The following is a 27,758-nucleotide window of genomic DNA, read 5'->3' as shown; positions in this document are numbered from 1 at the left end:
GGGGCTGGTTCCTAATGGTGCTGAGCCACCCCCCATGTCATGGGCTGGCTCCTTCCTTGGGGGGAACCTGGCTGGCAGGAGGTCTGGCCTTAGCTAATGAGTGAGGGCTGGGCGTGTGATCAGTGTTTTACAGCCACCTCCCCATGGCCTTATTAGAGGGTTAGTCGCTGTGAATGTCAGTCTGATTGGAAATGATTATGACTGCCCAGAAATCGTTAGCACTTGCCATGCCACGAGTACAAGTCCGTTGCTTCTGCTTTTCTGCTGTTGGACATCTGGGTGCGTGGGGAAGCAGCTTTCATGTATGGGGATGATCCCCGTAGAGCTCACTGAGCTGTGCAGGCCTGGGTTTTAAGCCCCCGCCTGTACCGTGCTGGCTAGTGGCCCAGCTTCATCGCGAGGAACTGAGCGGTTGCTGGTGCATGGGTGTCTGTGGGAAGCCAGAGGGGCAAGGGTTGCCCAGGTCAGCGCAGAGGAGCAGGGAGTTGTCGTGGGTCCTGGCTAGCAGGGGAAAGAGAGAACAAACGATGCTGCGGCTGCTAGCCCTTGTCAGCCTGTGATGGGAACCTGGACGTCGTTTCAGAAGGTGGCAGGGTGCCCCCAGCACCCTGCACTGACCTCAGGCACAGGGGGTGGCAGGAGGCTGTGGGTGCTGGAGGTGCATCTCTGCCCTTGAGTGCAGCGCTGTGTCCTGGCAAGTTGTCAGCTGGGAGGAGGGTGCCCAGTGACTCCTGCTCCTTCTTCAACACGCAGGGAAATGAGGATAACCACATCCTCCCTGTCTGCTGCGAGAGGTGTGACCTGTGTGCTATGTAAAGGCAGCACGCGGCCGGCTCCGCTCTCCACCGTGCGGGCTCTGTCTGGTTGGGCTGCAGGTGGCCTGGCTGGGATCTGAGCTGCCTCTGGGGATGCTGCTCCATCCTGTCCTGTCCTGCCAGGGCCCCAAGGTGAGATACAAGCCCACGTGTCCACCCATACCCGCTGCTGCCAAGTCCCTGCCTTCTCCTTGTCCCCCGTCACAAAGAGCTGTGGATGAATGAAGCCAGCGAGGGTGTTGCGAAACCGGGAAATCCACTGCTTTTAGGGAATGGCTTATCTGGAAACTGCCTCATGCGCTGGAGAAGCCTGGGTTCATGGCAGAAGCATGCTTTAGGTAAACTGCTTTTTTTTGCTTGTTAGATATATAATTCATGTCTTAATGCATGTTGGGGGTGCATAAAGTTAGATTTTAATAGTTTATTCATCAGTGGCGCTCGGTTCCCTCGTGCTATGCCCTGTCCCTTCCCTCCCTGCGACACGTCTCCGCAGCAAGATGGGAGCAGGGTGGGGGCACGTTAGCTTCGCTGGCTGGCTGGCGCCTGTCCCCTCCGCACTGTGCTGGGACATCAGAAGGGATGTGAGGCTGGAGGCGCGTTTGCTCCCTCACCACACCCAGGGAGGCATCCCTGGCCTCCAGCCCAGCCCTCGGCATCGCAGGGACAGCCAAAGGCAGACCCTTCCCCAGGCACATCCCTGGCAGCAGCCAAGGCATGGCCCCAAATATCCTCTCTCTCCCCTGCACTAATCCCATTCAGACCCTGCCTTCTACTTCTCCCTGGTGAGGCTGCAGGCGTGAGAGAGCGGCTGCTTCGTTTAGGGCTGAATAGATTAGCTCTCGCCTTCGGGAGCAGCTCGCTCAGCTTGCACTTGAGATAAGCGAGGCCGTGTCCTCCTGGCTGTCGGACTCCTCAGCAGCTGGCGGAGCTGTGATTAGCCTCAATTTATGCAGGCTGTTAAACAAACACCTGCAAGGTTCAGGGACAGAGAAGCCAAGCCATTGTGGCAAGCAAATAGTCATGTTGCATTAAACTGAGAACATTGTCCCTTTCTTTTTTTTTTTTTTTTTTAATTTGCGTGGTGCCTCTTACAGTTCTGAGACATCTCTAGTCCCTGTGAAAGTTGTAGGAGTACAAGCCAGAGAGACTGCTGCGAGCAGCAGTGACTCCAATGTCGTGTGATATTCTTGCAGTACTGGGCCGATAGCTGAGGGCACAAGCACAGTTGTGACTTCTGAGGTTGCTGCTATAGCCGACCGCTTCTAAACTTGCTCTGCTGTTCCTGCTTTCTCTGCTGTTTGTAATTCTCTGTAGCTCGCTGCTAATCTCGTGCAATAGACCTGCTGTTGTTGCCAGCAGTGTGATGGGTGGTGTCGCAGGGGCACTGCAATGTTGAGGTCTATTGGAGTGTTAATACAAGGGCTTAATGCGGAGAAAAGGAAATCCTGTTCCTCCAGAGACCTCGACGAAGAATCTCATCTAATTAACCTCAGAGGTGTTGCGTGCCAGCAAAGAGCCCAAAAATAGCCAGCACCCGAACGCCGCTCAAAGGCAGGAGGCTGTCCCAGCTGCGGAGGGCTAGGGCGGAACGACGCTGAAGCAGCATTACCCATCCATTGACTCAAATGGCAGGGACGTTGTTGCTAATGGACGCGTATGTTTTCTCTCAGTGGGATCCCCGAGCCCTGGAGCAGACTGGAGGGCTTGGTCTGTGAGTGGCAGTGCCTTGGCAGTGAGCCTGCTCGGCTGCCGCCCCGCAGGGTGGTGCGCACCTGTGCGTGGCAGGTGGACGGATTTTTCCTCCCTGGGCATTTCCTTCCAGTCCTAAGGGAATTCTTTCAGTGAAGACCTTTGCTTGCTTCTTCACAGGTAACTGGAGAATTCCCACCCTCCCCGGCAAAGAACATGTCAGTATTACCCTTGCCCACCGCTGTGACACGTCCCCTTCCTTGTGGCCCTGTGAAGGCGAGATCTGCAGTGACCAAGCAACGTGCTGGTCTCCTCCATCCTCTACTCTTGTCTCCACCAGGATGTTCTTTCTACTCTATATTTTTGCAATCAGTTTGCCAAGTCTTTATTATACAGAGGAGAAAAAATAAGAAAGTAGCTCTGCAATTTACTATGGATACCAGCAACTGGCAGCAGAACTCAAGCCTGCGGCTCCTTGAGCAAATAACCTGGCAGAGTTTCGTGTCCTCCCTGCTGACCAGCTCCTCTGGAAAAACAGGGCTGCTTCTCAGGGGAGCTGTGAAGGGCTTGGGGCAGCCAAGGGGGTAGAAGTAGTAGAGGTAGGAGTCCCATGGGGTGGATTTGGTGTTTGGAGAGCTGCTTTCCACTTAAAACTGCCTAAATTGAGTATTTCCTCCCTCATTTTTTTTCTAAGGCACTGCGCTTTCCCTTGGCCTAGAGGGAAATGTTCTGGTGGTGGATCCGCTTCTCTCCCAAAGTCTCACAGCAATCCTGCTGATAATTTGGGGTCTTTTATGTAACTAAAAATAGCGGCATTGTTTGTAGCTCTGCTCTAAGCTGTTCATTACTCTTATTGTGCTTGTGTTTAGGTTGGTTTGTAGCTGCATATGTTTCTAAAATTCCTGCTCACTCTCAGCAGTATTTCCAACTCTGTTCCTGGGCACAGTCCCTCTTTCTATGTTCTCTCTCCTTGGTCAACCAACCTGCAGCGCCTTGCCTTTCTGTTCTCTGCTCCGCTCCGTGGCTGGGCTCTGTTCCCATTCCAGCTGTCATCACAGTACCCAGTGTCTTGGTGCTGCTGCCACTTTACTCTCCAGTTGGTTACCGCTTCCTTGCTGTGGGCTTCCTAAGCTGGTTGGAAGCATTACACTTCTTGTACCCTGTGGTAGATCCTAGCACAGAGTCCCTCGGGCCTATTAAATGAACCAAGTTCTTTATTAATCATTATCTACAAAGGAGATGGATCAGTGACCAGTATTCTGGCCCCAGGTACCCGGCCCAAGTTGGCAAAGCCCCGTCAGAGGGCCCTTTCCTGCACCCACTGCTCCTCCAATGGATCCAAACGGCCCAGCTTCTCCAGACACCTAGTCTCTGCCCTCCCTGGGGTTTGTGCGAGGATCTCATGGCAGGATGAAGTGAGGAGGTCTACGTGGCTCTTCTTGCAGATGATTCATGTTGTAGCCTAGGTCTGGCAGGTCGTCTTCCCCCCGCAGTCAGGGCGTGTGCCTGTAGGTCAGGGCTTTCAGCTCTGAGTTTTCTTTTCTTTTTTTTTTTTTAAGTCCTTAACTTGTTTTCCTAATGATGCTTCCTCATGTTTCACAAGAAGTCCAAGTCATGTGCCATAGTCCTGTGGGAAGGAGGGAAGAGGTGAAGGATTCACACTGATCCTCAGTTCTGCCACTTCTGTGAAGCTGCCCTTTGCTGGTGTGATTCCTCTCCCAGCTGGGCTATGAGGATGCAGGCTGGAGGGCAGCCCGGACATCACTGGTGTAGGTGCTCCTTGTGCTTGCTGCTCCCTCTTCTTTACATGCGGTGTTCTCAAAGCTGGAGCGTGACTATCGCAAGTGTGGCTGCAGTTTGAACGAGATGGAAGAGGGCCGAAAGCTTTCCCCGATTCTTGCGATACCAAGAACTCAATCTGCTGCTCCTCTGCCGCACTGGGATTTTCTGATCTTGGCAGCCTTTGGTCGATCTGAGCAGTCCTTTGCAGCTCCTGCACAGTCACCCCAAGCCTCAGCAGCCATTTCAGCAGAGCCCCAGCATCATCTTATATACGGGGTCAGCAAAAGAGATGCGTGCTCTTACCTGATGCTCTGCTGGGCTCTCGTTTCCCAGCCAGGGGATGGAGGTAGGGAGGCTGGTTATGCTCTGGGCACTGTCCCACCAGGAGCAGATCCCCCCAGCAGTGGTGTGCCGCTCAGCATGGCAGCAGCTTGGATGGAAGAGGGGTTTGGCTGAGTTGTGGGGAGGATAGGATCTCTTGGCCACCAGTTAGTAAGGGTGAGGCTGTCAGAGCAAACGTCTGCTGTGCGTGTGCATCTCTGACCTTGCTCGTGCTGCAGTAAGGAACAAAGCCGCTGGTGTTTGCCAGCACACAAAGAAAAGATCTAGTTGTGCACCACATCTGCAGCAAGCACAGCGGTGAGCCTGGGATCAGCAGGTGGAGGTACCCAAAGAGGGCAGTGCCGTGCCATGTTCCTTCCCAGCCTTTCTCACTTTCCAAAAAGTGGCTTCCCCAGCCCTGGCTGCTGTCTGGGAGCAGGGTTCTGTCCTCTGCAGAGCTCAGTGGAAACACTGAACCTCAAGGATTTCTTGAAGGAAAAACATCTTGGCTCATGATAAGGCATATTTTTTTTTCCTGAGGTGCAGCAATTACTTTAAAAATGAAACCCTTACCAATAGCTGTCACTAAAATGCCTGTTCTTTTGACAACCTGTTCTTCTCGCTAGCCTAGGTAAATGTACACATCAGCCCAACGCTAGATCAGATGTGCATTTCCTTCTGTTCAAATTTCTTTCTCTCCTTGCTGCTTTGACTCTTCATCTGCAATGAAGGCTGCAGGCTCATCCCTCTGTCAGAGGGTCCCCTGAGCTCTGCTGGAGCTGTCAGTCCCCACTTGCGTCCCCAGAAGTTTCCCCTTTGCACCTGCCCTAGGGTGGTTTCTGCAGGGAAGAGCTTCTGGTTTAAATCTTGCTTGTCTAGGGAGAAAACTGGGGAGCAATAGCTATTTGTTGGTCTGCATGCTGCTGTGAGAAGGGGGGACAGACCCTGTCCCTCTTTGGGGAGAGTTATGTAGGCAGCCCAGGGTCCTGGGAGCTGCGTGTTAATGCAGCATGCTGGCCCTTCTGTGCTGTCTGTCTGCACTGTCTGTCTGCACTGTCTTCCCCTGTGGATCCCCTCCAGGCAGGGGAAGTGGCCTTTCATCACAGAAAAAAGGCAGTTCCCTTCAGATGCACGGCCTGGGCACCCTCGCTGCCTCACCGATGCTGTGCTGGGGGGATGCTGGCACAGCCCTGGCTCTATAAGCAGGGCTGGTGCCGCCGTCTTCAGATTGTGCCCGTGGTGTTTGGGAGCGATGGGGAAAGGCCAGGTGCCCTCCCTCTGCCTTGGGATCCATGTGGTGTTTGCTCCGGAGAGCAGGATCTGGCCCCGCGCCTACTGGTGGCTTGGAAAGCCTGCTCTGCAGAGGGCTGTCAGGGAAGGGAGCAGGCATTCCTTGGCTGCTGCTCTGCTCCGTAGGAGGAAAGACTTCAAAGAGCAATTAACTAACATTGCCATTTCCAGAGAAGCAGCTCTTGGCGTGCCGGACAATGGGCTGCAGGAGGCTAACAGGTTAAAAGCTCTAATTCTGGTAAGATATATTTAGGTAGGCTTTTTTCCCTTTCAAAGGAAGGTAGGTTAAAAAGGCTCTGACTCCTTTAAATAGACTTTTCTTTCCTTAACCAGCTAGGAGCTCCAGTAAGAGCACGGGCTGTTCCTTTCCACCCAGCCAGGATGGCTGTCCTGGTGCTCGTGACACACCGACCGCAGCTGAGCTTCCTTCCAGGGGCACCTGGGCTATCTGGAAACCTGCCCTCAAGTCAGTAGCAGAGGGGCTGAAATAAAAGGGTCTGTTTTCCCTTGACAGCTATCAAAAGAAAGAAGCTATCTGCTGCTGCTTGCTGGTTTTATTATTTATTCTATCAGATGAAGCATAGCAGTGTAAAGGATAATTTAGTCTGGGTTAATGCAGCACAATGCAAAACTCATTGCCAAGTCAGTCCTGTGTTCTCCTGCCACCCTGCGCCTGCTGCCATCCCTAGATGCAGGGGCAGGGACATCGGGGCAGCTGTGGGCCCGCAGAGGGGAACTGATTTCAATAAGCCACGGCTGACAGCAGCCATCGGCTGTGGCTGCATGGGAATGAACGTGGAGCTCACTTCTCAGCACCTACTGCCAAGGTTGCCCTCACCATTGCCTCCTGCTGCCTGTGGCAGCTCTCAGCCCCGATGAGAGCGAGGGCTGCTCGTGTTGCCATCCTGGAGCCAAAGCTCTTGCTTGATGTGGGAAGGCAGGAGCATCTGTCCCCCACCACTTCCCTATTGGCAGGCTGCTATGAAGGCAAAAAGCCATCTGCCTGCAGAGGTTGAATTCCATGGTCGGTGGTATTTGCTAACCGGAGAAGAGAAATCACCGCTATGAGAAGGCAGGCAGGGGGACGTGCAATGAGAGGAACCACCTCATCCTCTGAATTCACTGAAATATGGATCTTCCATATGTTGCTTTCCTGTTGACCATGACACCAGACCCATGGCTCTTCGTGTGATAACAGATCTCCTGATGTGCGCTTCTCGCAGCTGCTGAAAGAGGCTCAACATGGAGTCACGGTGCTGTGCCGCTCCTGCTTGGATGTCTCCTCTTCCTCGTAAGGTCAGTGTTGCCAGATGGGGTCTTGCCTTCAGGAGGAGCCTCCAGTGCCAGGTTCACACTGATCTTGCCAAGCACCTTGATTCCTGAGGACTTTTGCATGACACAGCTGGTTCAAGAATGCTTTTACAGAGCATGGTCATTTATTATGACCATTATGATTTATTATTATTATTTGCAGAGCAACCCAATAGAAACAATTAGCTGGGTTGCTAGCACTTGCCCTGGGACCTGTCTGGGGAATCCCAGACCTGCTGGGGGCTGAGAGGTACCTGCAGCTTGATGGTCTACTCAATTTGCTGTGGTGACAGCCTGCCCCAGCCCACCACAGAGTAGCCCCGGCCCTTTGGTATGCCTCCTTCCATCATTTCATCTAAATTCTGTTACCTCTGATTGTCAAAACCTTATCATATATCTGGTGATATTAAGTCCAAAAGCATCATGTTCTGGATGCTTATAAATTATAAGGAAAACAGATTTCTTCCTTAATTCTCAGCTTTTTCATTCCTTCATTGTGTTAGTTAATATGTCGTTTAAACTATATGAGAGCTCTTGTTCTTGCAACCTTTAGATGAGGCTGGCTTGTCAGCCCTGTCGCCGCCTCCCTTTTCCCATCAGCATCTGAGAGCTTGGGTAGAGCTGCTACACGTTACTTCTGCAGCAGCGCTTTGATTACTTCTGTCAATGCAGACTGACCAATAGAGCAGTTCAATGAGTATGTTGCTCTTGCCAAGTGTTATTTGCCCTGGATAAATCAGGTAGCACATCTTCAGTTGCAGGTAATAGGCTGTAATGTCCTCCTGCATCGCCTGAAGATTTCCAGGTCTCTGTTTCACCCAAAGGGGCTTCCTTGCCTCCACCACAGTGGGATGCAAAGCTGCCTGAGCTAACTCTGAGTAAGGAATTGTGGAATCCAGAAGCAGCAGGGCTGCTTTAAATGAGGCTCTTGCCCACTGTAATCATCCCATCTTGAGAAGCAGAACATATTATCTCAAGCTGCGGGGTTGATTCTCAAGGTAGGTTGGTCAACACTAGCCTTGCTATCTAGGAGTTGTCCTGGCAGGGTATGGGCTGTCAGCGTCAGTGGGGAAACACAGAGACACCTACCAATAACACACTTTGCTGGCTGGTTTGATGCGTTATACTTTCCCAGATCTGTGTTTGGCCCCCATGTTGGATGCTTCCTTGCCCTGCTGGAGCAGGGGCTGGGCTGGGCTGGGCAGGCTGTGATCCCCAGCACGGTGTGCAGGGGAACATGGTGCTCCCTGGGTGGTGTTTACAGAGGGTGAGAGGAGCTGACAGAAGCTTTTTTGCATCCATTGCTTTAGTGATCTAGGCCTGCCTCCCCATGCCTACTCCTTTTCCCCAAATATTGCTGCTTTCAGTTAACTTCTCTCCCCCTCTTCCTGAAGTGATGTGCAGCTCTGAGCTTCCCCATAGGGGTGTGATGGTCCTTCTACCAATGTTCACGTTGGCTCCCTGCTGTGGTGCTTGGCCGGTTCTCCCATCTCAGGTGCTAAAGCTCAGTGGTCCTTTCCCTGTGCTCTCTTAGGCTGCACAGCCTTGTTCTAAATGCTGCTGGAAAGCCTCCCTTTCGGAGCAGAGCCCACCCATGGGTGAGACACTGTCACGCTCTACCCATGCGCCTGACTGCGGGGGCTTGATTTGTTTGCTCCCCTTCCCCCAGAGCGGTGGGGAGGGCAGAGCTCGCTGCCAGCAGACAGAGGCGCCTCCTTCCCCGCCCCCCGCCATGCATACGCCATGCGAGGGAGGATGACAAGGCTCCTTTTGTTCCAGTGGCTGGGCGGGAGGTGGCACGGAGGCCCCTGCTCCCCCTGTGACTCAGGCGAAGGCTGCTCCGTGCCCTGAGCTGGCAGGCTGTTCCCAGGCTTTTTGGAGGGCGCATGGTGGGGACCTGGAGGCTGCGATCACTTTTGCTTCCCAGGAGGGCTCGGAGCAGGCTCCTGCACACCTGCCCTCCCTTTTGAAGAGCGGGGAGAATTTATTGCTATTATTCATGTGGTTTTTGTGAAGCTTAATCTGACAAGAAGAGTGCTATAACTGCTTGAGATATTGTTTGCACCTGCCCCTGCCCCAAGAACCTTGGCGAGGCTTTAACTGCCCACCGAAACCCCTTTGCCAAACCGCTGTGGGATCAAAGCAAGCTTTGCCCTGGCAGAAAGAAGCCTGTGGCACTGGGTCCTCTCCCCTTGGCTCCTCTCGGCAGTGACTGGCATGAATGGTGTTTGTTGGCAGGTATCCCTCCCTGCGCTGCTGCCTGCCTTGTGCTGGTTCCCAAGAGGAACAAGCTGCGCACGATGGCTTCTGAGATCAGTCAGGCTCCCAGGTGTAGGACACGCTTCCTGGGCAGAAGGAAAGGAGCTGGAAACCTGAGCTTCACCTGTGGGCAAGTTGTTCTGGCCTTTGCTGGGGCAAGACCTGGCTCCATGGAGCTGCTTATCAGCTGCCTGTGGTGCCCGCTTCCCTGTGCTGCGGCTGGAGCAGAGAGGTTGGAACAAATCATAGTTGGCAAACCAACTGTTCTGCTCCTGAGGAAGAAGCACAGGGTGGAAAAATGCTTGGGCACAGTTCTCCAGCTGTACCCACTGGGCTGACAGCCCTTCGACAGGAGGTGGGACTGGCTGAGCCGCTCTGGGAGGTGGTACCTTGGTGGGGGAGATGCTGGCTGTCCAAGAGCTCTCCCTGACCCCCATGTCCCTGAATGAATTGGGACCAGCAGAGTTAAAACCCAGTTCTGGCTCCCTGTGTGCTGCCAGGATCATGGGCAGCAGGGACGGGCTCTGATGCCTGCATTAGCAGTCAGACTGGCTCGAGCTGCTGCAGCTTTATCCGTCAGCAGTAATGCTGGCCAGCCATGGGGACAGTGTGACTTGGGAACCCTAAGGTCCTTGGGTAGAGGCACTTCTGTGAGCCAGGGTAACGCTGGCTCTCAGGCATCTGCTTTTTCAGGAGCTCCCTTGGGCTCGCACCCTTCGGCACATGAGGCTGAATCCTGCTCCCTGCCCTTCACGAGGTCTTTCTAGTCCCTGCATCTACACCCTGCAGCAGCATCCTGCCCCGTTGATGTAACAGCCCAACCTCACCACGCACCGAGAACTCCCTTATCGCTTTGGCCAAGCCATCTCCACCCTTTGCTGAGCTGCCGCGGCTGCGCCTCCTCCCAGCCGTGTGCCCTGGTGGCTCTGCCGGGGCCCCAGCTGCCTGGGGGCAGCCTCCCCTCACTCTCTGCCCATCCTGCCTTGCAGGAGAGCCCAGCCTGACCACCCTGCTCATTCGATTTGTTTTGGTTCATGTTACAGTCAAGGATAAAGTCGCAGATATTTCAGTGCAGCGATAGGATCTCGCCAGCCCGCTTTCCTTTAATAAGATCCCAGGCGTTTGAGGTGCCCGATTACCTTATCTCCCCTCTGCAGATGTACGTTGCCCCCCCTTTCTTGACAGACTGGGAGGAAGCAGCTGAAATGCTGCTCCCCATCCCAGTCTCTAACAAATGCTACAACCCCTTCTGTAGCCCATAAGTAAAAGGGGAGGTTGGATGCTAAAGCAAGGCACAAGCACAGCATCACCCACGATTCTGCAGCTCATGGGGCCTCCCGGAAGCTGTGTGATGCAAAGGGGAACATCCCCAGCCAGAGAAGTGAGTGCCAGGGCATGTGTCCTAGCCAGAGTGGCCACTGTGAGCAGAAAATGTGGAAAAATAAGTGGAAAGTGGAAGGGGAAGCTGGGAACCAACAGTGTGTCATCCAGTACAGACCCTGGAAAATGTAGAAATTGTGAAGAAAAGTGAAAAGATGCAATGAGAAACTTCAGAGGAATTTCTAGCAGTGAGGAGGAGGAACTGATTTTTAGCATATGAAAAAAAAGGGGGGCGGGGGGGAGGAGAATAAAGCCCTTAGCAATGTGATTGGAATTGGAAAAGCAGAGCATGTGTTATCTGTGGAGAAGGGATGATGCCTTCAGCCCGCATAACTAACAGCGAACGTGTGTGAATCTGTCTCTGCTCCTGCCAAGGGTCCCGTCAGCAGTGTTTGGGAAGCGTGGGTGGCTCGGGGCAGGCAGGCTCCTCTGGCTCCTGCCCTGGGGCTGGAGAGGAGCAAGGAGCAGCTCCCTGGATCTCACGCTGCCTCGGCGCGAGCCCTGCATGGCGCAGGAAGCACCAGGCTGGGCTTTTCTGGGAAACAGTCGATGAAGGTTTTGTGGGAGGTTATGTAATGATTGACCTTACAGAAATGGGTCTTATTAAAGCACGGAGCCAGCTTAGCCTGCAGCCAGGTCAAGCTGTATTGCAGATAATATCGTTGCTGTTTAGAAATCTATACTTTTCTTTGATCTGAAGTTCTTTGACTCTGTCTCGTTGCACCCGCGTACAGAAACAAGCCTGGGTCACAGGTCTGTGTTTCCCCACAGGGCATCTCCTCTCCCTAGGCCACGCTGAGCTGTTGTACCGGTGCCTGTCTGGCTGGCAAAGCCATTTTGGGTCTGCCTGCTGGTGTTTAGGCAGTGCCACCAGGTCTCTCTGAACCGGAGGAGCCCCTTTTCCACAGCAGCCCTGGCAGGCTGCCTGCAGCGTCAGGGCTCTCCGAGATCCCTCAGTGCGATGCAGATGAACCCACACCTAATTGCTTTTAAAATTCCCTGTTGCTATGACGACTCACCAAGCACGATGCGCTCGAGTGCTGTTTCTGCACTCCCAGGTCTTGCATCGCCACCAGAAAGCTGTGTGTGTACCTCTGTACGTACATGTGCTTTATTCCAGCTTTCAGAGGTGGTTTATAATCCCCTTGGAGCGTGAGCAGAATCGCTCCTGAGCTGGTGAAGGGTTTACTTAAAAGGTCTGATAATAAGGTTAAGGAGAGGCCAACAGCCGCTCATGCCGCTGCTGAGCGCTTTGGTAGCTAAATTTAGCCCCTTGAGTCATTACTGAGTCAGCAAATCGGGGGCAGGAAATCTTGATTTCTTTTTTGTTCCTTGTTTTCAACAACCATGCACCCAAGGCAAGCTCCAGGTTGGCTTGGTTTCTGTCCTAATCCAGCATGTTACGTGCCCGCAGTACTTTCCCTTGGAGCATCCTTGAGCCTGTCCAGAAGGAGTAAGAGCTACTTTCTCTGACACCTTCCATGATGAGTGGCCTGCCCGCAGGCAAGCACCATCGTTTCCCATCAGTAGTGGTCTAAGGCATGGCAAACTGTCTGGTTAGCCTTGTCTCTTGCTAGGTAAGCACTGGTCAAAGCAGCGGGCAGGTAGAGCATCCTCAGAGATGCTTGGAAACACAGCAATGAGTGAAGGGCCAGCCAGATGCTCTTCTCCAAGCATGGTGTGCGAGAGTGCTGCAGCACGGCTAGTAGCAACAGAAGAGCTCTGAAAAACCCACTTGACTGTTAAAATAAGCAATGTCAGCAGATCCAGATTTGCTGGACCTCCAGAGCTGCTCTGTGCTATGCCCAAGCCTCCTCCAGCCTGGCCTGTCCCTGTGCCATGCATGCAACCATCCAGCCCTGTCCAGAGGAGGGGCAGGCCCCAAGGTCCCCAGGAGGCTGCAGTGCTGCAGGATCAGCCAGAGCTCAGTGCTCTGCCTGGTGGAGACCCTCTCCTGGGATGGAGCAGGCCAGCAGGCTGTATAGGCTGCTTCTTCCAGCCCCCAGAAAGTAAATCCTGGGAACGGAGTCTCCACTGCTAGCTGACTGTATCAGTTTGCATTAGATCCCACTGAGTGTGTTTTACATAATTTGTTTCCCAGAATGAAGTGTTATACAAATGCAGCATTTAATCACCTTGTAAAAGGGGATGAAAAATTATCTCCACCCCTGGGGCTGGGAAACAGCTAAAAGGGAATCCAGAAAAGAGAACGCTTGCTCGCCGCACCACGCCAGGTGGGCTGGAGAGCCCGGAAGAGTTGGTGTTTGTGCTTGCAGATGGTGATGGGTTGGGCAGGAGAACTCAGAGGGTCAAAAAGTCTATGCTGAAAGCACCAGGCATGAAGATGGCCAAGTAGAGCTCAGTCCCAGAGATCTGCTCGGGAGCTGGAGCTGCTCCCCAGCTTGCTGTGCTTGCCCTCCCAGGAGCCGTGATGCCTGGCTGAACGAGGGAGGAGGCGGCGTGGATGTTGTGTGTCCAAAGCCTCTGCAAGCTACCTGCGTAATGGCTCCTGCAGCACAGCTCTTCCTTTGGGCCATGGTGCTCCCCTCACTTCTATTTTTAGTGGAGACACCCCAAAACCTGGCAGTAGAAGTGTCTCCCCAGCTGAGGGTGTGTGTTTCTGTTAACAAGATAAATCCAAGCAAACCTTTGTCAGAAGCAACCCTGACAACACCCTTGCCAGGATCTGTTCCTGGCCGCTCTGCGGGAGAAGGAAGCATCTCCAGGCTCTGCACAGGACCTGGCCATTCCTCGAGGCAGAGGTACCTCTCTTTTGCTTAAGGGTTGCTGGCACGCCACGCTTCTTCCTGCACGCGGAGGTAAATCGGTGGCGTGTTGGACAGCAAAGGGCACAGTGAGCGATGGGTGCTCCTTGCCCTGCTCTGGGTGTGTGCGCAGTGACGGTGGATGCTTGCTGGGCTGGGGGGCTGCCGCTCTGTCTTTTTTTTTAATTATTATTATTATTCACAGTAAGCAAAGGATGAAAAATCAGAGTAATGGCCAAGGAGACAGCATCCACTTGACTTCTCTTGCCCATGGCGGGAGCCATTAATCTGAGTAAGGCATTGCAGCAGAGCAAGACCAGAGGGTTATGCAGCCCAAAGCCTGTGCGCTCCAGGAGCTGAGGGCGATGCTGGACCGGCACCCGCAAGGTGGGTTCCCCCTCCTTCTCTCTGCCTTGCCTTTGGTCTGCGACCAAGGGGAGGAATATCATTCTCCATTGTCAGCCGGTTCAACGCAGGCTGGCAGAGCAGCAGGAGCCGTGCCGTAACTGATGAGATGTTGGCTGCTTGCTGGCCGACACGGTGTAGGTGCTCTGTGCTGCCTGAGACCTGCGCTGATAAACAGAGCCTCCCGGAGATGGAGTGGCTTCCCTCTGCTGTGGGCCTGTTATCTGCTCTCGCTTATCTAACGGGATCTCTCCTCTGAGCGTTGATTAAACCTCCTCTGTAGCGCAAGAAACCGCTGAGGTCTGATCCTGCCGACAAGCGGTGTAAAGTAAGAGCGGATCTGACCGTTAGCGGTCTCTGCTCGGAGGCTGGAGCAAGGCAGTGCCCTACAGGAGGCTGCTCGACGTATTGCAAAGGGCACAGCTGCCGCCTTCGCGGAGGGTCTGAGCCTGGCAGCACGGCTCTGGCAGATATTGGAGGAGAACCACCCTGCACCGAGCCAGCGTGCCCCTCGTTTGGCTGCGGCTGTTTGATGCCAAAGGTAGCGAGCAGCTTGGAAGGACCTTTTTTTTGTTGGTAGATGGTGATGCCTGTTTACTAAAGGCTGCTGAATAGGAAAGGGAACAAAGTCTTGGCCTCCCCGCCTGGGAGCACGACCTCCTGTCCCTCGGACACGTGTCACTGGCAGGGTGTCTGCGTAACGACATCCCGGCGAAGACACTGTCTGCAGTCCTGGATTTGAGAAGCCACAGAGGGCGGGCAGTGCAGTGCAGTCGGTGTTGAGGGGATGGCTGTCTGCCTTTCTGCCGTTATTTATTATGCCATAAAATCCAAGGTAATGTACATCAATAAATGCTGCGAAGGGTTTCACGCGTGTCAGCTATGCGTATATGATGGAGCAGACGCTCTTTCAAGACAAGGGGCTCAGCAAGCAAAGGCTGGTGTGATGGATAGGGCAGCCTTCAGCTGCCTGAGCCTTCACTGGGCTGTAACAGAGCTGCTTCCCCAGAACGCCCTGTCACTGTGGGGCGAGGAAGCAGCATTCCTCTCGGCAGGGGGGTCCCACCCGCGTGGGTACCTGCTGTGAGGGACTTTGCAAGGTCTAGGCTCAGAGGGCTATGTGAGCTCACTCGCCTACATGCAACGATGGCTGACGCCATCCCCAAGGCAGGGTCAGACGCCCGGGGAGGCAGGGAGCACCGGGGGGGCTGCTTGGAGCAGCCGAGGCTCCCACTGGCTGGTTTTCCCAGGACACAAGATGTGTGCCACTGTGCTGTGTGTGCGTGTACATCTGCCAGCTCCTGAGCCCCTCGGATGGTCTCAGCCGTGTGTGACAGCAGAGCTGTCACTGATGCTCCTGGGAGATGTTCCTACACGATGTTCCTGCACACCCTGCGAAACGTGCAGCCAGGCGGGAGCGGGTGACGGCGAGCATCGCCATGGAGGGACAAACCGGCACGCACACACCCCTGGGACATGCAGGAACAAGTCCTCAGGCATGTGTGGCCCACTCATGGGTGAAAGCATTGGCAGGCGGTGACGACTTAGACGTCAAACTTGGGTGAACCGGGAGACATAAATCCCAGTATTTGGGATTAGTGCAGGTAATTTGTTTTAAAGACAGTCAAATCCCTTTCCTGTAGGTGCTCGCTTGTCACAGGAGATGTTCCTCATCTCCAGGAGAGTTACTCCAGTTGAACAGATCCAGGCCTTTCTGGGGAGATGATCTCCAGAGTTGCTAACCACTCGGTTTTGGGACTTTTTTCCAAACAGTCGTAGGTGATTGCTTCCTCCTCCTCCTCCTCCTCCCTTTTTTCTGTATGGAATACCACAGGGTTGGGAAGGACTGTTTGCTGATTTGATTAATGGCCCTTTTCTGAAAAAAACAACAGAGACAAATATCCTCCTGATCGTGGCAGAGAGAAATGGAGAAATAGGCTGGCTAATTTTCAGCCATTATTTTGGAATCCAAACTCCTTCCCAGTATCAATTTAGCTATTATTTCAAAAACTAATTAATCTTTGCTCAGGAGGCTCCAAGGGACCTGTGTTTAGATAATTAACAGCCCAAGGATTATGAAAAGTCTTGCTTTTGGATCCTACTACAGTGCTTGCCTTTGAGTACACTCCTGCTATCATCCTGCTTACAAACTCCTTTCATCAATCCATCTTTTTTTGACAATTAAGAGCAAATAATTAACCATGATGGATTTTGCTTGCTTTCTTGCCGCTCAGTTCCATTTTTTTTTGTCCTTAAATGTTCTTCAGCTCGGCAATTTTTGGGATGGTTTTGCAGCTAATTACAGGGAAGCAGGGCAAGTCACTGCTGTTCCTAGGAGGACCTGGAGAAAGGCTGTGTTTGGCTTACAGAGATGGGCAATAAGGTACGAGAAAGGAGAGCCTAGAAGGGTAGGGGATAGGATATTCCCCCCCCCCCCCGCCCCAGTCTTGCATGATGCAACATGAACTTACCCCATGTGTTGCTGTGCTGGGGCTGGGCTGACCTCCCTCCCCGGGGCGTCTCATCCTAGCCTCTCGCTTGCTGCCGCAGCTTTGATCCTTTTGCTGCGCTGGATGGCGAGACATCCCTGAGCTGTCAGGGCTGTGGGAGAGCCCTGTGCAGCAAAGGAAAAGCGATGGGGTAGCAAAAACCCAGAGGCAGTGGTGTAGCAGGTCTGTATCCCGTGCGGCCCCCGAGCAGCCCCCGGCCGTGCCCTGCGTGCTCGCTGGCTGCAGGGAAGCGAATGTGGGCTGGCAGGGCTAGCGGAGTGATGCCGTGCTTAATGAATTTGAATGGCAGCCACAGATGACAGCATTCTGCCCGCTGCATCCCCTGAACGCTGCAATTCTTCATTAAGCAGCCCAGAGTTTGCTTGCCCTTCTGCTAAGGGCAAAGGAGCCGGAGCAGTGAGGAGCTTGGCCTTTCAATTCTTTTTCTCAAGGACATGATTTTGAGGTTTTCTTTTTTTTTTTTTTCAATCTTAGCTTGGGGCCAAACTCTGTTTGGTTCAAGGCTGGCTTTACCTGGCTGAGGGCTGGGAGAGTACCAAGGACATAGTGTGGGGGCTGGAGGCACTGGGGTGCAACACGGGGACGGGAAAACCTGGAAGCAAAGCTGCTCTGGCTGCTGCCATTCTCATTAGATCTGGCTGAGTCTGTGGCACATGGATTGCTCTGGACAAGAAGCACTGCAGAAGCAGCACTTTATCACCTTGAAGGAAACAACGAAGCCTTCGCTCTGCTTGAGTGACTGAGAGGGGAAAAGATGCACAGAAAGGAGATGCTGGCAATTCCCTGCTGTGTAAAATGGGAATCGGAGAGGTGGCTTGAACTGGTACCAGTGCAGGCAGTATGAGGGAGGAATGGAATTTGGCATAAATCCTCGCGGTCCTTCCCGTCCGGGACACAAGTTAAGCTGCACTGCAAATGCGTTGTGGGCACTGGAGGACACACTGAATCTTGGCTTGATGTAGAGCAGCTCTCAGTTTTCCACCACTCATAAACTGGGGGTTTAGCGCCTTAAGTGTTAGTGAGTTCTTAAATATAGGCTTGACTTGCAAGCTTAATGTTTGTGGGTGTATAAAGACCAATATTTCCCTCTCCTAACAGGACTTTGAGCTGTGTTTCCTGGGATCCCAAGCTACTGATGGACCGTTCGTGGTGCCCTTGCAAAATCTGATGCTGTCCCCTCGCCAGCACGGGGACATTTCTAACCAAACCTCCCCATCTTGGGGTCGGTTCATTGAAGGAAGCAACGAGGATTGCAGCCCCTCCCATCCTGTGGTGCCTACAAGCTGGATGGGGGATGGATGTGGTCGTGGTCATGGCCACCCACCTTTGGGCTCTCCAGAGCTGATGGACATCTGGAAGAGTCCCACAAGCCTGGCAAGGCAGGAGAGGACCTGTGGTCACGCACCACTAGCACCACTGCTGCGACCAAATCCTGGCTTGGGTAGGCTTTAGTGTTTCACCTTTGGAAGCGGGGTTTGCGTGTGTCCTGTTTCCCTGCGCTCCCTGGCAGGGTTTGCCCACCCATGTGCCACTTGGCCACGTGTGCCTGGCGGGGTAGGATGCAGGGGCAGGCAGGAAATCTGCACCCAGAGCAAAGCCCCGAACACCTGCCCGCTGCCCAGGAGGGGCATGGCTGGGTCCTCAGGGCCTTTGTAGCTTGTACTAATACTCTCTCAGTTTTGGAGGGGAGGAAGACAAGGAGGAGAGGAAATGCTTCCCGTTATGAGGACAGGGTTTAAAAGCACCTTCCGTGGTTGGGGCAGAGCAAGGAGCCAAAACCCTCACCAGCCCCTGAGACCCCTTGGGCTGGAGTGGCATTAAGAGATTCATCAGGTTACTCTGGCTTTAAATAGCTAGGTGTGGATTCAGGCTCGACCAGAAAGAAACACTTCTGATGAGCTGCTTACTTTTGCAAATAGATGATGTTTGTGTCCAATAAATCTCCACAGTCAGAACTCCCTGGTCTAGCAGTTTGACTCCTAATTAAATATTTACCAGGATGGCACCTTGCCCTGCCTCAAGAAATATCGTCCTTTCACCTCTGTGTGGCTCTCGCCTCTTTTCCAATGCCACAGTTTAAGGGAGCCATTTAAAGACTCCGCTCCAATGAAATGGAGAAAAACAATTCTCTCTCCACCTTTCGAATCGCTCTCCATTTTCCCTCTCCATGAACAGAGTTTGCTAGAGGCCCTGGAGCTCCAGCTTCTCAGAAAGCAAAGGACTTTCGAAGGAGGGCTGGAAATCTCCCCATCAGTACAAGGCTATCTCCTTTCAACAGCAATCAAAGAGAACGGCTACCCGGGGCGGGAGCTGGAGTAGCACGGCTCCCCAGGGAGAGCGGTGCAGCTGATGGAAATGTCACCCCATGCACCCGCAGGCGCTGGGGGAGAGATGGAGAGGGGAGCCAGGGGGAGCGGGCTGGCCTGGGGACCTCCTGTATGGAGTCAGCAGTTACCCAGGGTGGCTGTCTGGGATGGACGCATCATTCAGAGAGGTTGAGTTTTGGGGGAAAAGGGTTTGTTTTTTCTTGATTTTAACTTTTCTACAATATAGCCTTTTGGGTGGAACAAGCATCTTCACTTCTCTCGGGGCCGGGGAAAAATGGTCTCTGGTTTGAACCAATCTGAATTGAAGCAGAACCACAATGAAGCTGCTGTAGGGGCCCCCACGTGACGCTGACAGGGAGCCCCCATGTCACCTGGAGCCCATGTCTCGTGTGACACAGCCTGAGAAGCAGCCCCTGTGCTGCCGCTGACCTTTGGGGTGAGGCTGTGCAGGATGGAAAGGGCCGGACCACCCCATTGCCATGGGGATCTGCCTGCACCTGCTAATTCCTACAACTCCTGGGGTGTCCCCTCCCTGGCTGTCCATCCTGCTGCTCCCATCCACCTGCGCAGCCAGCACAAAGCTGGCCAGACCCTGCTTCAGCATCACGCTGCCCTGGAGCCCATGGTCTGGGTGACACCACCTGCAAACCAAGGGCTTTCCCCCATCCTCCTGCCTCTCAGGGTTCCTTCACATAGACAAAAAAATCAAAATTGGTGGTTTCAGAGCCCCTGCAGCCCCCGTCCCCCATGCACATGTGCACCCCCTGCATTTATTTTGCAGTAAGGCTGGACGGAGGTGATGCATCTCCCTCACCCTGCTTCCCGCATTGGCCTGGGTTTATCTCCTTCCAATTAAATAAGTGCAGATAGTGGGTTTAATAAGGCCCTGCCTATGAAAGATTACTAATGATTTCATTTCCAACATGTCGTGAATTATGAGGCAGCCTGCAAAACAAAGCCGAGTGGGGAGAGGCTTGGCAGCTAATTACTGTCCCCCGTGTCCCCCACGCTGCCACCGCTGCCAGCCGGGCCCCTAATTGCTCCCTGTGCCTGATTGCATTTCACTGGTGGTTGTGGTTCATCTGCAGCTCTCGCCTGGCACTCAGCTGTTGCCGCTTCTCTCTCTGCCCCCCCCCCTTCAAGTTTATTAATGAAAACCTTATCTGTCTGTGCAGATAATGCCAGAAATAGTACTCAGCGAGGTCTGTCAGGCTCCTCTCCCCTCCCAGGCCCCCGCCTGATCTCCTTCCTATTTGCAGTTTCCCGGGTGCTTGGTTAGTGCTGGGGCTGTTTTTTTTTGCTTTTTGGGGGTGGGGTTCGACCTGTCTCACCCTGTGCAGCTTTCAGCCTTCCTGGCTGCCCCAGGCTTGGGGCTGTGCTGGGAAGCCTCCTCTGGAGGGGGTGTCAGGGAGAAGGGTACAGCTGCATCCACGATTCCTGCTGAAAACCCTCCAAACCTTCCTTGCTCAGGGCAAACCTGGTGCACATGGGGAACTGCGGCCAGATAGATCGGATGGGTTTGGTCTCAAGGGACCTCGCTGGGGTGCAGGTCCCCCCTGGTCCCAGCCCTGCTGGAAAACAAGGGACAGCCCCACTTTTGCATCGGGGGCTTGTCCCAGCTCTTCTCAGGCTCCTATTTTTTTTTATTATTACGTTTATATTCATCATCTTGTGGCTTAAATCTTTTAGCCTGATAAAGGACGACAGCGCTTCTCAAGTGCCTGGGATGGCATAAATAATTCCAGTGCTGAAAGAGAGATTTACAGTGATATAAATGTCAGGAGTGAGCCCAGTTTGTATTAATGGCCTTATTAGTTATGTTGCTGTAAAATACTGATACTCCAGTTGTTAAGCAGCCATGGTTTTGCTCTGCAGCATTAATTCAATAAATTGGGGATTTTTGATGTAAATCTTAAAGTCTGCTGAACCCCATTAGAAAATCCTTCATGATATGTCATAGATCTTCAAATGTTTGACTGAGATAGACCCTGGGAATAGAAGAGCTGCTTGGGGTGCAGGTATGGGGTAAAGACAGTGAGTGACGCATGTCCATGCCTGGGCTGCAGCTGCAGCATCCCCCCGCGGGATGGGGATGCTGCGGGATGTGGTGGGTGTTGCACAAGCACCCCGGCCACAGCAGCTCTGGTCCTACCCAGAGCCACCCCAGCCTCTGGAGGTCCCCTGGCCATGCAGGGACTCAGGGTGGGCTTGGGTTTTTCAGCTACTGGCAACAGAAACCGCATGTCAATCTGCACCCGAGAGGTCAGGTCTGGATGTCTCCTGTGAGCCAGCGCTTGACTTGGCTCCATTCCCAAGGTCCGGCTCGCCAGCGCTTTGAGAGGAGGTTGCAGCCTGGCCCTGGTCTCTGGAGGAGAGAGAGAGGGAGAGAAGGCCAGTGCTTGGCTGCAGCTGAGAGGGTGAGACTGTGTCAAGAGGAAGATGCCCACAGCGTTGCTCTCATCCCTGGCTGTGCCCTCCCCTGCAGCGTCCCTGTCACTGCCTCTGCTTCGCTGCTGTCACCTCCTTCAGCACATTAGTCTGGAGGTTAGCTGACAGCCGGGACATGTCTCCTTGTCTGACCCACGGCCCTGAGGTGTCTGTCCTTACCCCCTCCTGCCGAGCTGCCATCCTACCCCCAGCCCCACTGTAAGAGGTGTCAGCAGTGTCCCCATCGCATCCGCCCCTTCCCCTTGTGCCAGAGCTGCTGCTCCTGCCACGGTTCTTTTGCAGCTCAGCAAACTTTCCACCAGCAATCTGCCAAGTGCACGGGGAGGGAGGGAGGGAGCTGGGGGGAAAGTACCACGATAATTGAAAATAAATGATGCATTATATGAAATAAATGTTCTGGTGCAGCCAGCTTGCTGCTGATGATTATTTATTTATCTTTCTTCCTAGCGTTTGGAGGTGCTTGGGAAAAAGGGGGTCGGACGTAAAAGAACAGCATCCCTGGGCAGTGGGACTGCAAGGCTTTCACCCGTGCTTTGGGGAGCACCCTGCGTCCTGCAGCGACAGCCACTGGAATGGGACATCATTGCCAGGTGGGAGTCCAGAGCAAGAAAGGCAGCCGGAACAGCCATGCTGGAGGTCTGTGGTCTCAGTGCCCGGCCATGATACATAAGAATGGAGCAGGGGAATTGCAGGGAGTCTCCAGAGCCTCTCCTCTGCTTGCCACTGTCTGCATTTGAGGATGTCCTGGGTCTGACTTGGTGTCCCTGTATTTAAGGGCCGTCCTCAGACTACACACGCACCTCTCTCCTGAGCCTCCTGCCCCAAGACCTGCCTGACCATCAGCTCTGTGCCACCCATAACCTGTCCTCTACAGCGTCGGCCACATGTTGCCTTGGTGGGCACTTGGGCTGGCCAACGGCAACCAGAGCTTTGCTGCTCACCTGCCTGAGCACATGCCTGTTAACACATGTAAAGCAAACAGACCCTCTGCCCGAGGTGGGTTTTATTTGAAATGTTCCTCTGGTGAGGATTAACTCCTGACACTGCTATTAATATGGGAAAAGACTGCATTTTTCTGGGAGATGTTGGATTTACCCAGGAACGTGACGCTTTCTCCTGCCTTGGATCCCCCACATCACTGACTGACCATGTTGCAGTTCTTATGCCTCGATGAGACTTATCCTGGATTATTATTTAGCTGCCAATTAATCTTAAGAGTGATGTAAAGGCTTTGAACTGCTGTTTGAAGATTGAGTGGATGATTTCTGCTCTTGTCAAAGGAAGACGGATTTGGAGGTAAGATTCCAGCTTTGAACGACATTACGTTGCTCTCCCTGGGCAGGTGAAACTGGCTCCTGCCTCCCTCTCCAGCCAGCACCTGTAGGGCCTCTGCAAGACAAATCCCCTTGGAAATCAGAAGCAAATGGTGCTTGGGAAGGATGCTAGCCAAGAGGACATCCAGCTGGGGACTGGATACTCCCTGTTCGAACAGTCAGACACTAATGGGAGTCTCCTGTCTGTGAGGTTTGGAGTTAGCAGCCCAGCCCTTTTCTTCCTCCACAAGCATTTTCCCATAATACATTTTGTTTACTCACAGAGTCATCACAGTGCTGAGTGACAGCTCAGACATCTCATCGATCGCTGCTGCTGATGGCCACGTGGCATCTGGTGGAGCTGTGACGCCAAGCTCCCAACCGCTCGCACTTCCCCAGCTGGGGATATTTTGCAGACAAGCGGTGCTGCTCCCCAAAATCTCCAGCCAAAAACCAGGAAGAAACTGCATACCCCTCGGGATTGAATCCCACAGAAGATGCTCTTTTCTGCATGCAGGTCTCTTGTTCCTGCCCACAGGGCACGCAGTGAATTATGGTTAGCCCTTGAGAACCTGCATCATCTTTTAAAAATACATTTTTTGACTTCTCTGCGCTTGCCAGGACCAAGGGTGGGTCCATAGAGGGCTGGTGGGTTTGTCCGCTGCTGCACTGATTTAGCAAAGGGTGGGGATGAAAGCCCTGAAGCCTCCAGCTGAGGCTGCAGAGATTTTTTTGGCTTGAGTTTCCTCAAATTCTGTCCATCACAAAGTGAACAAACACTATTGGCTAGGAGCAGCTTAAAGCTGGAGGCAGGTGGCAAAGGGGTTGAGCATCGATTGCTGGCTGCTGGGCAAGACCCGACCAAAACCCCACCGGTGTCAGGAGGCAACTCCATCCCTCACAGCTTCCGAATATCGGGCTGGGAAGAAAAACCAACCTGCTTGGAAAGCAATCGTTTGACATCATGCCATTAGACTTCAGACACCCATCACCGCCAGTAACAACCCCGAGCAGGCAGCCTGGTGAACCTCAGCGTGTTTTGGCTTTAATCTGACCTGGGTTTGTGATGCTCTGAAGACGGCGTCGTCCATCACTGCCTGGGGAGGTGGAGAAGGGGAGGGGAGGTGAAACTCCTCTCCCTCACCCTCCACTGCTCCCCTCGCCACTGCTTTATCTCTTCAGAAGCTGGATTTGAGTACAATTCACTTTGTTATTAATTTCTTTTACACAGAGGCTTTTAAAGTGCCTGGGAGTGGGGGCTCGTGTCATGGAGACGCTTTACAGCCCAGCAGCTGTAATACTTAAGTGCTGTTTAAATAGCCAGCTCATCTAAAAGTAATAGGCAAAGATGTGAGAGCTTGCCAGAGCAGCAAAGTGGTGTGGGCCTGTTTGAACAGGCCATATGGAGGTGATTTTGGAGAGCAGGGCTTCTTCCACAGCAGCTGCCTGGGTCGCATCAGGGATGGGATCACATCACCCTTGCACCGCCTTGGAGCTCTGCTGCCCCGGGGACTCGGTGCACCCCGGCGATGGTCCAGCTCGCTGACACGGGCAGATCACGCCTGGGTGGCTGTGGCCCACGGGTGTCCTTTCACCAGATGACCTGTCTTGGTGCAACTAGGTTCCTCAATGCTCCTGCCTGCTGGAGGAGCAGTCTGCACCCCTGTGGTGGTCCTTCCTTGGCTGTGTGGGTCCCCCGTGCCGGCAATCCCCAGGGGAGCCCCCACACAATGTGGAAGCCACGAGGCTGCATTCTGAGCTGGAGGAAGGCCAGCGGAGGGGCCACAGCCTGGGAAGCCCCTGGGTGGGGATGCTGAGGGTATCCCGAGGTGCCACTGTCCCCCTACCCTGGTCCATCCTGCCATGGCATGTGGTGGCGCTGGGGAAACAGATGCACTGGGACCCTTCACGTGGGTCTTATTTGCTTTTAATCTGGTAGCTAAATTGTATTCTTCCCAAATGTAATGAATGAGAGGTTTAATCAAACCCAGCCAGCCAGCACTGATGGGATCTTAGTGGCAGAAGAAAATATTGCATTTTTGTTTGCTTATCTCCCCTTATGCTCCCTTGGAGATGTCCTGGCTCTTGCAGGGGCTCCTCGTGCTCAGTGGCACTGGGGGGCGCAGGCTTTGCTCGGCTGCTAACTGGAGCACTGCACTGTATGTGAGGCCACCGCGGCAGGACTGCTGCCAGCCCACCTGCTTCCAGCCCCTCTCCTTGGCCAAGTGTCCGGGTGGCAGCGGCGAGACCGGTCTCCTGTTACACCTCTCCTCAAGCCCTTTGTTCAGGAAGAGGGTCTCACTTGGTACCTCACAGAGGGTCCACCCATCCCAGGAGCTGGTGTTGGGTTCAAGCCTTCCACCCCAGGTTTCCTATCATCCACAACAGCACCGGGAGCTGGTCTTACAGTATCTCCAGGTCTTGGTGGTGGGGAAGCTGAGCACCTCCGCAGTCTGGAAACAAGCCATGGGCAAGGGCGTGAGTGGGGATAAAGCCACCAGGCTTCACTGACTCTGAATTAGGGGGGCAAAGCACCCCCTGACATCCAGCTGGTCAGTGCAACTGTGTGGGATGCTGCAGCCGGGAACCAAGGGGAGACACTGCCTTTTCCCTGCTCGTCAGAGCTCTCGAAACCCACCGGCTCCCGGTGCGGGGCCGGCTGCTCCCAGCGATGTGGCTCCACTGCTGCCTTTCTCCAGAGCCTTTCTCAGTCGAGGCTCTTCCAGAAATAGATTGCATGCACCAAGCAGCTGGCTCTGCAAATAGCTCACCTCCTGAAGCAGAGGAGGCAGCGCAGTTGGAGCCTTGTCCCCCATGGCCCTTCCATGCTCCTGAGCACCTCGGCACGAGCTCCAGCATGCAGAGACCCTCCGCTTCCCCCAGGACACCTCTGCTGGCTGGGAAGAGGGGATGTGCCGGGGTCCTTTGTGTCCAGGCAGTCGTGTCCCGGATCGGGGGATCCCCAGCTTTGCTGCAGGAGCTGGCCGACGGCTCTTTCAGTCGCATGCATCCCACCTCCCCGCAGAGAAGGATGGCTGGTGGCTTCCAAGAGCAGGGCAGGTGGCCCAGAGGACACAGCACATGGCCCTGCTGCCACAGCAGCGGGCACTGCTGTCTCCAGCTGCAGCACTCTGCCTTGTGTCCCTTCTTATGTGTTTATTATGCCATCGTAAAGGGGGGGAACGCAATTTTTTTATGTAGGCTTAACTGATTTATTAATAGTCTGTAATGCCAGTAATAGCTCATCTATAAATCTGTTCTTAAGAATTTATAGGGCAAATATTCCAGCGCCATATTAAAGACACAACTCATAGATGCCTGTAAGCACCAGCCTGGCGGCTTCGGCAGCAGGAGACGGTTATCCTGGGGGAGGGAGAGGCGGTGAGATCTCCCCAGTGGCTTCCACTCAGAGCCTTGAAAATCTTTGGGAAGCAAGTTATTTTAGGGACTGTCCCCTCCAGCCAGGAGGTGCCTGTGGCCTCCCGCTCGGTGCTGTGTGGGCACGGAGCCCAGGGAGGGTGTCAGCACCATCCGGACGCCGAAGTGCTGCTCCCACCCCTGCGGGCTCCCGGCCCGCCCCCCCCAGCACCCTCCCTGGGGACCCCCGCAATCTGCCATCGCCTCGTCCCTGCCCCAGGGTGACAGTATTTACTGCTGAAGTGCGCCGAGTGTAATTGCTAATCAGATACAGGCAATCAATTCATCCCCCCACTGCTGCCTCGGAGAGGGGCTGCCTTTCCCTGCTGAAGGTGACTCCTGCAGGAATTCAGATTTAAAGATAAAGGCCATAATCATCAGAAGTTCATTAAATTAGCATCAGGCTCATTTGCACTCAGCAAGGGGATGAGGTGGAGGGTGTCTCTGCCTGCCTCCCCTGCCCTCGGTCCTGGGGTGTCCGCAGGAGATGCCTTCAGCGGGATGAGGCTCTGAGCGCTGCCAGGAGCCCTCCCTGATTTACTCCTCCCGTCCCAGGGCTGCTGCAGTCATGAGTCAACAGTGCAGTATATTTAAACGCAAAAATACCATTATCCTTCATTAAAAGCTCTGTCATCACCCAGCCTGCACAGGAAAGAGTTATTACGGCATTATGCTCCCAGTGACACATGGCTTCCCTGGCCCTCCAGCATCCACGGTGGTGCACGCCGGCTGTGCCAGGTGCCCGTGGTGGGCCAGCTGTGTGTGGCTGGGGGCTCTGCTGTGTGAGGTAGCTGACATCCAATCTTCCCTCAGTGCTGGCCTCTGAGCAGGGAGGGGAGGTGCAGGGGGCTGGGCCTGGGGGGTACAGGGGTCTCACAGCGCGGGAGGGTTGCTGCCGTCATGGCAGGGATGGGCTGAGCGCAGAGCCCAGGTGCTGCTTCTGGGAGGTGTTTCTCCTCCTTGGGACCAGGTGCAGGCGGAAGAGCGATGGGGCTGGGGCCATGGTCCCCCAGCTGCCCCATGTCCCCCAGCAGCCCCAGCACCCACCAGGGACACAAGGCAGATGCAAAGAAATCACCCACCAGCATCGCTCCGTGCTCTGCGCCCCCAGTCCCAGAGAGGGTTCGTGTTTGCTCTCCAGGAGCCCACCAGCCCACAGGATCCGGCCCCTGCGCTCCTCATAAAATCCAAGCAAGAGCAGAGCTGGTGTTTCGTGTAACTCTTGGTGATTCCCCGTCACCAAGATTTGGAGATGCTATTTCCCTCTCGGTGGAGGAAAGCAAGCGAGGCAGAACAGCTTTTGTAGTGGTGGGGTGTTGATTCACGGCTCGTAATTTAATTAAGAGAGAGACGAGATCAAAAGGGGACTGTATTAAAAAATAAATCAGGTAGAGGGAGCAGAGTTCCTTCCTTTAATTATGGCGTGGATTTGTAACGGCAAGAGACTCCATCAATCACAAAGGAAGGAAAAGGTGTCAAGCGGAGAGAAACCTTCCCTGGGTTAATTACCGCTAACGGAGGAGGAGATTATTGGGCTGGGTGTCAGAAAGCCGATACCTCCCCGGCGGCTGCTCCGGCAGGGCTGGGCGGCCCGAAACCCCTTCGATGTTGAACACGTGCTGCCAGAGGTGCCCGGTAGGTGCAGTCGAGGAGGTGCCAGGCAGCGACGCCAGGCCATGGTGGGGAGGGTGGGCTGGGTGCTGCAGGGGCAAACAGCCCCTGGCAG

General features: G+C 54.1%; 1 long non-coding RNA gene across 1 annotated transcript; it reads left to right on the top strand.

Moving 5' to 3' along the window:
- Window positions 1-917: 917 nt before the first annotated feature.
- Window positions 918-26,837, top strand: LOC135315822 (uncharacterized). The gene is made up of 3 exons (XR_010375306.1): window positions 918-1,153; window positions 21,750-22,598; window positions 22,900-26,837. It is a non-coding gene; the product is annotated as an uncharacterized LOC135315822 (long non-coding RNA).
- The last annotated feature ends 921 nt before the right edge of the window (window positions 26,838-27,758 follow it).

This window comes from Phalacrocorax carbo, chromosome 15 (genome assembly GCF_963921805.1).
Source record: "Phalacrocorax carbo chromosome 15, bPhaCar2.1, whole genome shotgun sequence".
Taxonomy (NCBI): domain Eukaryota; kingdom Metazoa; phylum Chordata; class Aves; order Suliformes; family Phalacrocoracidae; genus Phalacrocorax; species Phalacrocorax carbo.
This window is presented reverse-complemented; position numbering and strand designations above follow the sequence as displayed.